The sequence below is a fragment of the Myotis nattereri genome (genome assembly GCF_964212035.1).
Source record: "Myotis nattereri genome assembly, chromosome: 1".
Lineage (NCBI taxonomy): Eukaryota > Metazoa > Chordata > Mammalia > Chiroptera > Vespertilionidae > Myotis > Myotis nattereri.
The window spans coordinates 28,764,755-28,778,358 of NC_138075.1; the positions used below are offsets into that span (position 1 = coordinate 28,764,755).

Below are 13,604 nucleotides of genomic sequence, written 5' to 3' on the forward strand. Positions count from 1 at the left end.
TCATTGCAGCTTATCGGTCAGTCCCATTTTCTGTTTCTTCCCTCAGGAGAACCATCATTTGTTCACACGGCACACGCACACATAAGAAAAATAAAGGCAGACCCAAGTCTTTAGTTTCCTCCTTGTCCCCACCCTCTCTGAGGGCCAGGAGTCTTCATGAAGTTTGGTGTGGGAGCACAGGGCGCCTTTATCTGGGAAGGTTTTCCTGCAGCTGCCACAGAGCGGCCCTGGCCTCCTTGTGTGAGCAGCGGACATGGCTGTCCTGGGCTGCGTGGTACGCAAATGATTTGCCACAGTGTTTGCATTTGAAGGGCTTCTCCCGGGAGCTGCCTGACGTGTGCGCGAAGTATGCTGGAGGCTAGAGGCAGTGAACTTGTTCGTACAGTACACACACTGGTAGGGTTACTAAGCAGTTTTTTAAATGGATAATTCTGGAGCTTAAAAAACTTTAATGTAGGCCTGGTTAGGGTGGCTCGGTTGGGTGAGCGTCATCCCATGCACCAGAAGTTCCCCAGGTCCATTCCCGGTAAGGGCACATGCCCAGGTTGTGGGATCAATCCCCAGTAGGGAGCATGCAGGAGGCATGCAGGAGCATGATCAATGTTTCTCTCTCATAGATGTTTCTATCTCTCTCTCCCTCTCCCTTCCTCACTCTGAAATCAATAAAAACATATAAAAATTTTAATGTAGGATGCTTTTATAAAAATTCAAACTCTTCCATGGAAATCTATGATAGCCTATGGGGGGAATAAATCCAATATTATTCTATTAAAAGCAAATTCAATTTGTATATTGTATTGGTTGTTAGAAGAAAACATATAACTTCTAAACAGAAAAGATCTAGTTTAATAATACCTTTTAATTCAACATAAAAATTTGAACTATTAATTATACTTTGATTTTGTGACAAAAATTTTATTTTTTCATTATAAATATAAAGTACATTCATTACTGGAAACTTGGAAAATGATAAAGAGGACAAAGAAAAGAACACAGCTATACCTTCACCTTCTCCAAACCCTAACGTTTCCCCTCTAATTAGCATATTTCTATATATTTTTAAGTTTTTTATCATTTCATATGAATTAGATATTCTATCTTTTCCTTTTGTTCCCCACTTAAACATATGGCATTTTCCCACATTATTATAAAGCCTTCAAAGTTTAATTTCAATCAATATAATCAATTCATTCATATTCAGTATAGTATAGGTCTCTCTCTTAGATCTCTAAATTTAAAAATATAAAATAAGTTAGTTCAGATATGGTTTTGATTATGCAAATTTCTACATGTACTCCTAATCAAGTATCTGTTTTAAAAGACTATCCCTATTTTTCAATTAGAAAGAAAAATATGTAAATATTCCAAAAGAATGTTAGACACTCCATTGAGTTTTGATCATCTAATAAGGATACCCTCTTCTTATCTGTGTACTTTATGTTTGTTATATATTTATATATGTAGTAGAGACTAGGAGATATAGTAATTGTGTCACAAATGTACCAGGGTGAAAGTCACTTTGGCCCAACCTTAAAATAGCACCACTACGTTCTGAGGGACAAACAAGAGTGAAAAGCCTCTAAGCAACTTAATCAGAGACTGCTAGATCTCCAAGGTAGAATCAATGGATGTAAAAAACAAAACAAAACAGGGCTTGAAATATGTACAACAAGGATTCACACTGTTCATTTCAATATCAACGAAGGAAAAGATAGCCATTAGGTAAGATTATCACAGCAAGGCCAAGATACTGTATTTGTTTTCCTAAAAGGACATAGAATAAATTTATCAATTAAATTTGGTAAGTTAGTACAAGATTGTTGTCAAACAGAACAGTATTCATAACTTTTTGATTCATTTGAGCACTTCATGAACAAATTCCAACTCATTCACCATAACCCAGCTCTAAGGGTACATAAGGATGGGATCTTGGAGGCCTGACTGCTGCACTCATTTAAAAAACTACTTATTAGAGAGATTTGAAGATGGCGGCGAAGGTAAATACCTGTATTTGCCGCCTCCCACAACCGCATCAAAATTACGGCTAAAATATAGAACAACCATCATCCAGAACCACTGGAAATCTGGCTGAATGGAAGTCCTACAACTAGAGAAATAAAGAAGAAAGCACACTGAGACTGGTAGGAGGTGCCGAGGCGCGGAATGGGCTGGTCCGACAACCATGTGTGCCACTTTTTTAATTGGAAGGGAGATCATCTCTGCAGAGGCCGCTCGGAGGAGAAAGGGGTCCCAGCCCCACATCAAACCCCCTAGCCCAGGGTTCCAGAGCGAAGAAAATAAGTCCCTATGGGCAGTAAGAACTATGGGCTGTAAAAACCAGTGTGGATTGGGGCTCAAGGACACAGAGGTTGCTGGAGACCCAGCTGTTCCTTTAAAAGGCCAACACCACAAACTAAACTTACAAGATCCTGCTTCCTCTGAGCTTCAGAACCAGCGAAAGGCTCTGGAAAACACAGACACATATGAGGAAGAACTGTATTGTCTGGCATCAGGGCAGGAACTCCAGGGCAGCTTTCTCCCAGACCATCATGCTCACAGGGATCATTGTTCCTATGCTGGGACCTCCCTGGTTTCAGGGCTGACTGGCAGCCATTTATGTTTGCTCCACCCTGGTGATTCCCTAAGACCCCACCTCCTCCAATTTACAACCCCACCCACGCTGCCAGCAACAGCTTTTGCATATGAAAGGCCTGTCCTTGGTCAGGGTAAAAGATTTGAAACAAGCTGCAACTGGGTCAGGGAGCCCCAAACCGATCAATAAAAGGCCCAAGACCTAGCACCAGCACCAGCCTGCTTTGCTTCACAGCTGGGCCTCATCTGGGCACTTCTAAAGCCAATACAAAGAGGAGGAATCTCCAGATCTCTCTGTAACTGCTGCTGGAGCTGATCAGGCAGTGGCTGACTGTATTCCTCCCTGGAGACCCAAGAGCCAATGTACCCAGTGGTCAGTGTCAGACCATACCAGATTACAACTGTACACATCCATAAGTGACACACTCAAAGGGAAGACTCAGCACCAAAGCCCCACGGAAGCAAGTCCTGCTCCATAGAGGTGTCTCCTGCACAGCAGCTCTCCCACTGTAGTCGCAGCTGGTCCTCACAGCCAATTGGCCTGGAGGTCAATTCCCCACAGTGACACCAACAGCAATCAAGTCTCAACTATAACAAGACTGTGCTTACAGCCCACAAAGGGACACACCTAGATTGCTCAGCTCAGATGACTGGGGAGGCTAAGCCACTGGGCTCTATAGAATACCTACTACACAAGGCCACTCTACCAACTCAAGGAGACATAGCACCTCTACCCAACACATAGAAACAAACACAGGGAAGCAGCCAAAATGCAGAGACAGAGAGGCATGTCACAAATGAAAGAAATGGAAGAAAACAAACTACTGGATATAGAGTTCAAAATCACTGTTATAAGGTTACTCACAAATCTTTTAGAAAACTCCAAAAAATATGGGAAAAGACCAATCAGAAATTAAGCATACACTGACTGAAATAAAGAATAACATAACAAGATTTAACAGTAGAGTAGGGGATTCTGAGAATCAAATCAACGATTTGAAATATGAGGAAGCAAAAAACACCCAAATAGAAGAGCAAAAAGAAAAAAGAATCCAAAAATATGAAGATAGTGTATGGAGCCTCTGGGACAACTTCAAGCGTACCAACATCTGAATTATGGGGGTACCAGAAGAAGAGAGAGAGCAAGATATTGAAAACGTATTTGAATAAATATTGACAAAAAACTTCCCTTGCCTGGTGAAAGAAATAGACTTACAAGTCCAGGAAGCATAGAGAGGCCCAAATAAGAGGAACCCAAAGAGAACCACATCAAGACACATCATAACCAAAATGCCTAGGGCTAAAGCAAAGAGAGAATCTTAAAAGCAGCAAGAGAAAAGAAGTTAGTTACCTACAAGGGAATGCCCATACAACTGTCAGCTGATTTCTCAACAGAAACTATGCAGGCCAGATGGCAGTGGCAAGAAATATTCAAAGTGGTGAATAGCAAGGACCTACAACCAAGATTACTCTACCCAGCAAAGCTATCATTTAGAATTGAAGGTCAGATAAAGAGCTTCACAGACAAGAAAAAGCTAAAGGAGTTCATCACCACCAAACCAGTATTATATGAAATGCTAAAGGGTATTTTTTAAGAAGAGAAAGAAGAAAAAAAGATAAAAAATATGAATAACAAAATGTCAACAAATACATATCTATCAATAATTGAATCTAAAAGTTAAAATAAATGAATAAGGAATCTGATGAACAGAATAAACTGATAAATAAAATAGAATCAGAGGCATGGAAATAGAACAAGCTGACGATTCTCAGAGGAAGGGGGGTTGGGGGACGGGAAGAGATTAAACAAAGATCTTATATGCATACTAGAGGCCCGGTGCACGAATTCATGCCTGGGTGGGGTCCCCAGTTGGGGTGGGGAGTCGAGATGTGATCAGCCTTCCAGGTGGGTGGTTGGATGCCCTTGCCGGCCTGGGATCCAGATCCCTCCTGCTGATGTTAGTGCAGGTTGCCAGGAGCCACCTGACAGCTGCTTTTATATTGTTTCTTCCTTGCAAACTGTCTAGGGAGGGGAAGTGGCCGTGGTGCCCAAGGCCGACTTCCAGGAGGCTGGCAGTGCTGTCGGGATTGTGCAGGCAGCGCTGGTCCGTTGGTGCCTGGTCCATTTTCCGGAGATTAGACCTGTAGGGCTATTGCGGGAGTGAGTGGCTGCTGCTGGGCTGGTGGGCTGCCAGAACATGTCAGTCAGCTAAGCGGCCCTCCCGCTGTGGGAGCGCACCTAGCACCAGGAGGCAGCTCCTGCATTGAGCATCTGCCCCCTGGTGGTCAGTGCGTGCCATAACAACTGGTCATTCCAGTCGTTCATTTGCAATGGTCGCTTAGGCTTTTATATATGTAGATATGCATTACCTATGGACAGCAATAGGGTGGCGAAGGCCTGGGGAGGAGTGGGAACCAGGTGAAGACGGTAAAGGGGGAAAAGAGCGACATCTGTAATAATCTCAACAATAAAGACTTTTTCAAAAACTACTTATTAGAAGCCACACCTCTCAAATCAAACCAATACAAAAATAAATATGCATTTGAAATATTTTTAAATGTTTAAATAAATACTATGCAAGATTTAAAAAAAATCACAACTTATTTGTTATCCTTCAAGGTCAGAGAAGATTGTATTCCAGTTAATTCCATATCCTGATTCAGTTTGTTCATCTGTTAAGTAAGACTGTTATGGACTAAATAAATCAATATTTGTAAAGTACTTGGAATAACTGGCATATAGATTAAGTGCACATATGTATAATTATTAATTAAATTAAGTGATATAACTGTGGTAAATTGAATTTCCAAAAATGTCCTCAGGCATATTTCTGATTCCACATGCTCTTCCAGAACCTTGCTCCTCCCCATCAAAAGATAGAGTCCATTTTTCTCCCCTGAACCTAGATGGACATGTGACTTCCTGTCCTTGATCAACAGAGAAGCATAGAAATGTTGCTCTGGGATTTCCAAGGCTATGTCATAGGAAGAATACAGCTCTGTCTGGCTCTCTTTTTGGCATGCATACTCTGAAGAGCCCAGACACCACCTAAAGAAGCCCAAATTAGTCCATTTGGAGAGATCACAATGACAGACACATGTGGAGAGAAACTAGAGTTTTCCTAGCCAACAACCAACAACAACTGCCAAACATATGAATGAATGAGCCTTCCAATAGTCCAGCTCCCAGCCTTTTAGCTTTCCAGCTTCAGACACTGTGGAACAAAGAGAAGCCATCCTGTCTGTGCCCTGTCCAAATGCCTGATCCACAGAATCTGTAAACATAATAACTGATTGCTTTATGCCACTAAATTTTGGGATAATTTGTTACACTGCCATTGATATCCTACAGTATAAAACTGCTACACTTAAGATTTGCCTTTCAGCTAAAATAAAAAAAGATTTTAAAGTGATGTGGACAGAAAAGGGGTTTTATGGAAAGTAACTTCACAGGGTGATCTGTTCATAAATTCCTTGGTGGGCTGTCACACTCCAGACAAATTAACTTTTTTAGTAAAAGGATGACCTTTGCCTTAAGCAAGCCCTGTCCATTGTTTCTGTGCACTTAGGTTAACACACTTTTAAAATGCCTCTTTTCAAATCCCTCAGAAGAGAAACCACCCTCGAGAGCACATAACCCTGTTAATTATTTTGTAATCCAATCCCCAGCTGGTTGTCTTCCACTTTTATGTAATTTTTCCTTCATTCTCTCTTTAATTCCAAATGCAATAAAGAGGCTGCAAACTATCATTCTGAGAAGCATTTTTCTCTATTATAAAATTAAATGTTATTCAAAAAGAGCAGAGATAAAACAGAGACTCATAAAACAAAGTAGAAACAACTGTCAAGAATACACATAGTTTATAACAGCAGCAATAATTGTTACTGTCCTCCATGTGTAAAGTACTGTAAAGAGCCATGACTTAACACTCCTAAAAATCCTATAAGGATACTGTATCATCTCTAATTTATACCTCCTATGCAAATCAGAAATAAAATATCCCAAGACGAAAGCTATAAAAAACATACTTTCATCTTGCTTTGTTGATTCAGATGGCACTCTTTGAATCCTTGTAATGGATCATCATTATGACTATTGCTAATATAAACCAGGAGTTGGCAAACTTTTTCTTAAAGGCCCAGATAATATATATTTTAGTCTTTGAAGGCTATATATAGTCTTTATCACATATTCTTCTTTGTCTATAAATTTGTTCACACACAGCTTAATCAACCAAATTTACAGCTGTTAACAGGTTGTGCCTCTGTATTCCCGAATCTACACTAATAAAAGAGAAAAATGGTAATTGGCGTACGGTGATACCGTTTTCATTGGCTAATCAGGGCTATATGCAAATTAACTGCCAACTAAGATTGGCAGTTAACTGCCAACTAAGATTGGCAGTTAACTGCCAACAAGATGGCGGTTAATTTGCATATGTAGGCACAATGCAGGGAGGCGAAAGGGAAAGCAGGAAGAAGCCCCCTGCCACTGACAGTGATCGGAAACCCAGGGGGGAGCTAAGAGCCCCCCAGCCATGATGGGAGAATCAGGCGCCTTTGCCGCCCTGGCCAGTGATAGCAGGAAGTAGGGGTGGAGCCAGCGATGGGAGCTGGGCACGGTCGAAGCTGGCAGTCCCAGGAGCTAGGGGTCCCTTGCCTGGGCCTAAAGTGAAGCCCACAATCGCGGCACCCCCCACTGCCACTGCAGGTCCCTGCTGCCCGGGCCGGACGCCTAGGCCAGAGGCGTTAGGCCTGGGCAGGGGCGGAGCCTGCAACCGTGGGGAGCTGGGGCCCCCTGCCCAGGCCTGACACCTCTGCCGGAGGCCTCAGGCCTGGTCAAGGGGCCGATCCGGTGATTGGTGATGGGAGGGTGATGAGGGTCAACTCCTCTGGCTGAGGCATCAGGCCTGGGCGGGGGGAAGAGCCGGGGGTTGGGGGAATATGATGGTCCCCTTGCCCAGGCCTGAAGCCTGGGTCAGAGGCGTCAGGCTTGGGGGGGGGGGGTGGAGCAAGCGATCAGAGGGAGATGGGGGTCCCCTGCCCAGGCATGATTCCTGGGCCAGAGGCCTCAGGCCTGGGCGGGGGCCAGAGCCAGTGATCGGGGGGAGATGGGGGTCCCCTGTCCAAGCCTGACACCTCTGGCGGAGGCGTCAGGCCTGGGCAAGGGGCCGATCAGGCGATCGTAGGGTGATGGGGGTCAACGCCTGAGGGCTCCCAGTATGTGAGAGGGGGCAGGCTGGGCTGAGGGACACTCCCCCCACACACACACCCAGTGCACGAATTTCGTGCACCGGGCCCCTAGTATATAAATAAGCTCCTTAATCAGAACAAAAGCAGGTTCAGAGTCCAGTTGTTTAAACTGAAATTGGTACAGCCAAGTGACTGTCGAGGAGAATCACAATCTTAGTAGAGACATTTTATTTTCCAGTTTCCTCAAAGCTATAAAGTTGCTGCTTGGCAAACATCTCTGTGATCACTGAAAACTAAAGTTACATGATCTTATTTAAGAATAAGATGCCCACCCTAATGCCAAATCAAACACACAAGTTTTCAAATTGAGGTTCCAAATTAGGAAGAAGCTAATTACTTAAATTCAAATTGGAAGAGGAAAGATTTTTGAGAGCCTATAAATCAGAAGGCCCTTAGAAATTGGAATGAGTATTGGAGTGAGAAAATGAACTCATATATAAAGTGTTTTATTCATTTTTCTTAGGAATACAAAAGTAAATAAAGCTTAAGTAAGGAATAATAAGTATAGGTTTATAGACAGCCCTCTTTACGGACTGAGAATAGATTTGAATTGATTACTAGTAGCTAAGGTATTAGCCATATCATGTTAATGAAATGAGTTGCCTTGCTAAATTAATTAGCTAGAACAGTCATTGAGAAAAGTAACCAACCCAATCACTAAAAAGGCACAGCTAGCCACCTTACATCCTCTGTTTTTGGAAATCCCTGAAAATTTATAAGTATTATTTCAAGGCATCTAACATTTTTAATATTGTGTATGACTCTCTAAATTTCTTACTTCCAAAGACAAAACAATATAAATTTCTTTGTATTAAGTACAAACAAAACAGAGCAGTTAACCATAGAGAAAAATCTATCACCTATAAAAATAGCACTTTTGAACTTATATTACTACATAATTGACAAACTCTATCATAAGTTGAGCTTAAACAATGCCATGCCCTGTTTAAAACCTAAATTTTATGATGGCTACTCAAATGCAATAATATCTGCCAAATTCTACTTTTCCTCAAATTACTCCTATATGACTTCAAACAAAGTGTCCACAGTAGAAGCTGATCAGAAGAAACAGCTCAGGTATATATATTTTCCAAGTACTGGGAAGAGATCCAATAAAATTTAAAAGAATGACATTTAAGCAGGAGTATCTATTTATAAATATCTGAATTCTGACACAGGAAATATTTTTATACTGACAAAACAGATCCCGTTACTCTAAAACCTTACATGTTTGTATCAGAAAAATAAGGGAGACTGGGTTTGAGTAAATAGCACGGATGTGTTACAGGGTCCCCAACAGCTATCAGTTTCTCCAACGAAGCTGCATGTCTGATGACATAAGCTTTCAATGACCTTCTAGAGCAGTGGTTCTCAACCTTCCTAATGCCGCGACCCTTTTATACAGTTCCTCATGTTGTGGTGACCCCCGACCATAAAATTATTTTTGTTGCTACTTCATAACTATAATGTTGCTACTGTTAGGAATCGTAATGTAAATATCTGATATGCAGGATGTATTTTCATTGTTACAAATTGAACATAATTAAAGCATAGTGATTAATCACAAAAAAATATGTAATTATATATGTGTTTTCCAATGGTCTTAGGCGACCCCTGTGAAAGGGTCATTTGACCCCCAAAGGGGTCGCAACCCACAGGTTGAGAACCGCTGTTCTATAGACTCTGTGGACTAGTTACATCGTCAAGCACCTGATAACACTATCTTGGTTTGTATTGTTTTCAAGTAATCTCGTGTTATTATATGTCTTTAAAATCTTTTGAACCTCATAGCCATCTAAACATATCAATAAGCAAATCTTATGAACTACAGACTTTCTTAAAACTCTTCTTTGGTCTTATAGAAGATGGCAGCTGTACTCGCCGCCTCCCATAACTACATCAAAATTACAATTAAAATACAGAACCACCATCATCCAGAACCACTGGATAGCTGGCTGAATGGAAGTCCTACAACTAGAGAAGTTGGAAGCACACTGAGATTGGCTGAAGGTGCAGAGGCGCAGAACAGGCTGGTCTGGCACCCACATGGGCTGCTTTTTTAATTGGGCGGGAGATCGTCTCTGCTGGAGGAGCAAGGGGTCCCAGCCCCACACCAGACCCCCAGCCCAGGGTCCCAGAGCTGGGAAAAGACATCCCTACAGGGCAGTAAGAACTATGGGCTGTAAAAACCAGTGCGGACTGGGGCTCAGGGACACAGAGGCTGCTGGAGACCCAGCTGTTCCTTTAAAAGGCCGGCACCACGAACTGAACTTACAAGGTCCTGCTTCCTCTGAGCTCCAGTGCCGGGCGAGGTTCCAGGGGACATAGGCGCATACCAGGAGGAACTGGATTGTCTGCATCAGGGCAGGAACTTGGGGGGGCGGCTTTCTCCCAGATGGAGGTGCTCACAGGGCTGTTTCTAAGCTGGGACCTCCCTGGTTGCAGGGCTGACTGGCAACCTTTTATGTTTGCTCCACCCTGGTGATTCCCTAAGACCTGCCTCATCCAATTTACAACCCCACCCACGCTGCCTGCAGCAGCTTTTTTTTTTTTTTTTTTTGCATTTTAAAATTTATTAAGAAAGCTGTCAATCTGAACAGGAGGGAACATTAATTTTAAAAAATAACATCTGCAGGAAAACAGCCACAAGGCACTGAGTGCATGTCATGCCTCCCTCCGTCAGAAGTGGCTGGAAAGGCAGCGGGAACTTGTGCGACCGGGAGGCTCTGCACGTCCTCTGGATTCAACTTCATTATACAAAGGGCCGCTTAGAACATGTATCAAAACACTCCATCAAAAACATTTTTTCAAACCTGAGGCCTCCTAAAGAGATGTGTTTCGACGGTTTCACAGTGTAGAATCCAAGCCAACCTTGGTCCCTACAGGAGGATAGCAGCATCCAACCACATGGGGTGCCCACACTCAGGCCACCAGTCGCAGGGGCCGCCCCTGTGAAGGCTGCAAGGGGTAGACTGAGCCAGAGGGGTACTGAGCAAAGGCAAAAAGGCACGAGGCCCTTTCCAATGCAATCATTTGAATTTCAGCTCATTTACTGTTTTCCTTTACTCGTGAAATCAAGGACAATCGATCAAACTTATCTTAGAATGAATGTTCTGGAGTAAGAATGGAAGACTCATATCACAGAACTGCTGTTTCCATGTTCAGTACTTAAAACCATCGGTGGCTTTTATAAACACCTCTTCCAGTGGATCGTGGTCTTAATGCAGGGATTCACCAAGGAGGAAGGATTCACCAAGACAGAAACCTCGGTGACGCTCACTAGTTCTGCTGCTCCTGGCTGAGGTGAGCTAATAATACTGTTCTCAGTCATGAAATTAGCATCTCGTGATAAACAGCTTTACTGGGAAGACTGCATATTTAAGGACACAATGGCATTTCAAATCCAGTGAGCGGTAACTGCAGGATGTAAACAGAGCTGCGAGCTAGAAGTTTCTCAAGACTCCTCCTCCCTGAGCTCATTGATTTCAGAGATTCTGTCTATGGATTTAAGGATTTCAGCAACAAGGTTCAGTGTTTCGGGTCCAGAAACCAGCTGCTTGATGGAGGTGTGCGCGTTGCTCATGACCATGCACAGGTTTTGCAGGGCCACGTCCTTGTTCTGCTTCACCACCGTCAGGCTGGCGCCCTGACCCGAGCGCAGGGCCTCATTCTCCCTCTTGAAGTTGGAGACCTGCGCCTGGAGCAAGTTTATGACTTGTTTCAGTTTCATGATGTGAATTTCTGCCTTTACTGCATGTTGGGTCATCAGCTCCAGGTTCTGCTCCACCTGCTGGACCACGGATTCCAGGTCGTGGTAGTCACTCTCATCCTTGATCATCTTTGCTTCTAATTTCTGCTCCAGTGTCCTCACCATCTCGGTTTGCATCTCAAAGAAGCTCTGTACCTCTGTCAGCTTCCTCCTGAGCTTTGAGTTCTCATCTTTCAGTGATTCCTAACTGATCTGCAGCGTCCGAAGGTGCCTGTCCCCCAGACACTCTCCATGGGCGGCAAAGTCTGCACTGGGACTTGCCACAGGAGGGACTCCGGAGTCGGAGTCACTCAGTGCCCACAGGGACCGAGGCTTGGGCCCTGCCAGCTCCGACGGGCTGGGGAAGAAGGAGATATGTGTGCTGCAGGGAGAAGTGCTGGTCCAGACCCTCAAGTGGGTCTGCTCCACTGTGGATGGCAGGTAGGCGCCGTTCCACCCGTCCTCATCCTCGTCCTCGTCCAGGAGATCACTAGCCCCAATTGGGTCTATGAAAAACGCCTGCTGGAACTCCAGGCTGAAGCCCGCAGGCTGGGCGGGTTGGGAGATGCAGTCGAGGCCCAGGGAGTGCCTCGTGGCTTCCTTCGAATGAAGCCTGCTGTTGTCCGTGTCCTCTTCAACAGGCTGAGGTTCTTGGTTTTCAGAAACTCTTTAAAGAAGAATGGATTTGCCTCTTCCAGATCCACAAGTTTCTCATCTCCAAAATATATCTCCTGGGCTCCTGGTGGACTTTGCTTAGTGCACTCCCCCTTTCCGTAGATAAAATCTGTGTCTCCCACGGAAGCTGGGCACATAGCACATAAATGTCGGTGAATGTCAAAGAAATGGGTCCCTGCCACGGGGCACTCACAGTTTAGCTTGGGAAGACAAGCCCAGCACTCAGAAAATGCTGCCAGGTCGGAAGGGTGGGGGGAGGCATAGCTCAACATCACTGTGGCCCGGGACACCGGCTCCCTAGCCCACCGGCTCCATAGCTCAGGCTCCACCCTCACCATGGTGTGAGTCCCCCACCACCTTTGCCTGGCTCTTGGCCACCACTCCCAGCCTCTCACAGCAGCTTCCACTTGGTGCCTGCAGCAGCTTTTGCATATGCATATGAATGGCCTGTCCTTGCTCAGGCTAAACGCTCTCAAAGAAGCTGCAACTGTGTCAGGGAGCCCTAAATCTATCAATAAAAGGTCCAAGACCCAGCACCAGCCTGCCTTGCTTCATAGCTGGACCTCATCTGGGCACTTCCAAACCCAATACAAAGAGAATACAAAGAGGAAGAATCTTCAGATCTCTCTGTAGCTCCTGCTGGGTGGCCCCAGGCAGTGGCTGACTGTATTCCTCCCTGGAGACCCAAGAGCCAGTGTACCCAGTGATCATTGTCACACCACCCAGAATACAGCTCTATAAGCGACACACTCAAGGGGTAGACTCAGTGAGCACTCAGTAGACTCAAGTCCTGCTCCATTAGGGTGTCTCCTGCACAGCATCTCTCCCAGTGTAGTCGCAGCTGGTCCTCACAGCCAATTGACCTGGAGGTCAATTCCTCTCAGTAACACCAACAGCAGTCAAGTCTCAACTAATAAAAACATAATTTTAAACTAGAGGCCCGGTGCACAAAAATTTGTGTACGGGGGGGGGGGGGGGGGGGGGTTGTCCCTCAGCCTGGCCTGTGCCCTCTCGCAGTCTGGGACCCCTCAGGGGATGTCCACCTACTGGCTTAGGCCCGCTCACCGGGGGATTGGGCCTAAGCTTGCAGTCAGACATCCCTCTGGCAGCCCGGGAGCCCTTGGGGGATGTCCACTTGCCAGTAGGGAGCAGGCCTAAGCTGCAGTCGGACATCCTTAGAGCTGCTGAGGAGGCAGGAGAGGCTCCCGCCACCACCACTGTACTGGCAGCCATCAGCATGGCTTGTGGCTGAGCAGAGCTCCCCCTGTGGGAGCGCACTGACCACCAGAGGGCAGCTCCTGCATTGAGCGTCTGCCCCCTGGTGGTCAGTGTGTGT

The 13,604-nt window shown here is 44.9% G+C and overlaps 1 protein-coding gene and 1 pseudogene across 2 annotated transcripts in view; both read right to left on the reverse strand.

The window, feature by feature from the left end:
• The window catches only part of RAD51B (RAD51 paralog B), a 521,923-nt gene that overhangs the window by 399,612 nt on the left and 108,707 nt on the right, over window positions 1–13,604 (reverse strand). The gene's annotated exons all lie outside the window — the stretch shown is intronic.
• On the reverse strand, window positions 10,412–12,606 carry LOC308526699 (endosome-associated-trafficking regulator 1-like; annotated as a pseudogene). The gene has a single exon. The product of its transcript is annotated as an endosome-associated-trafficking regulator 1-like (transcript).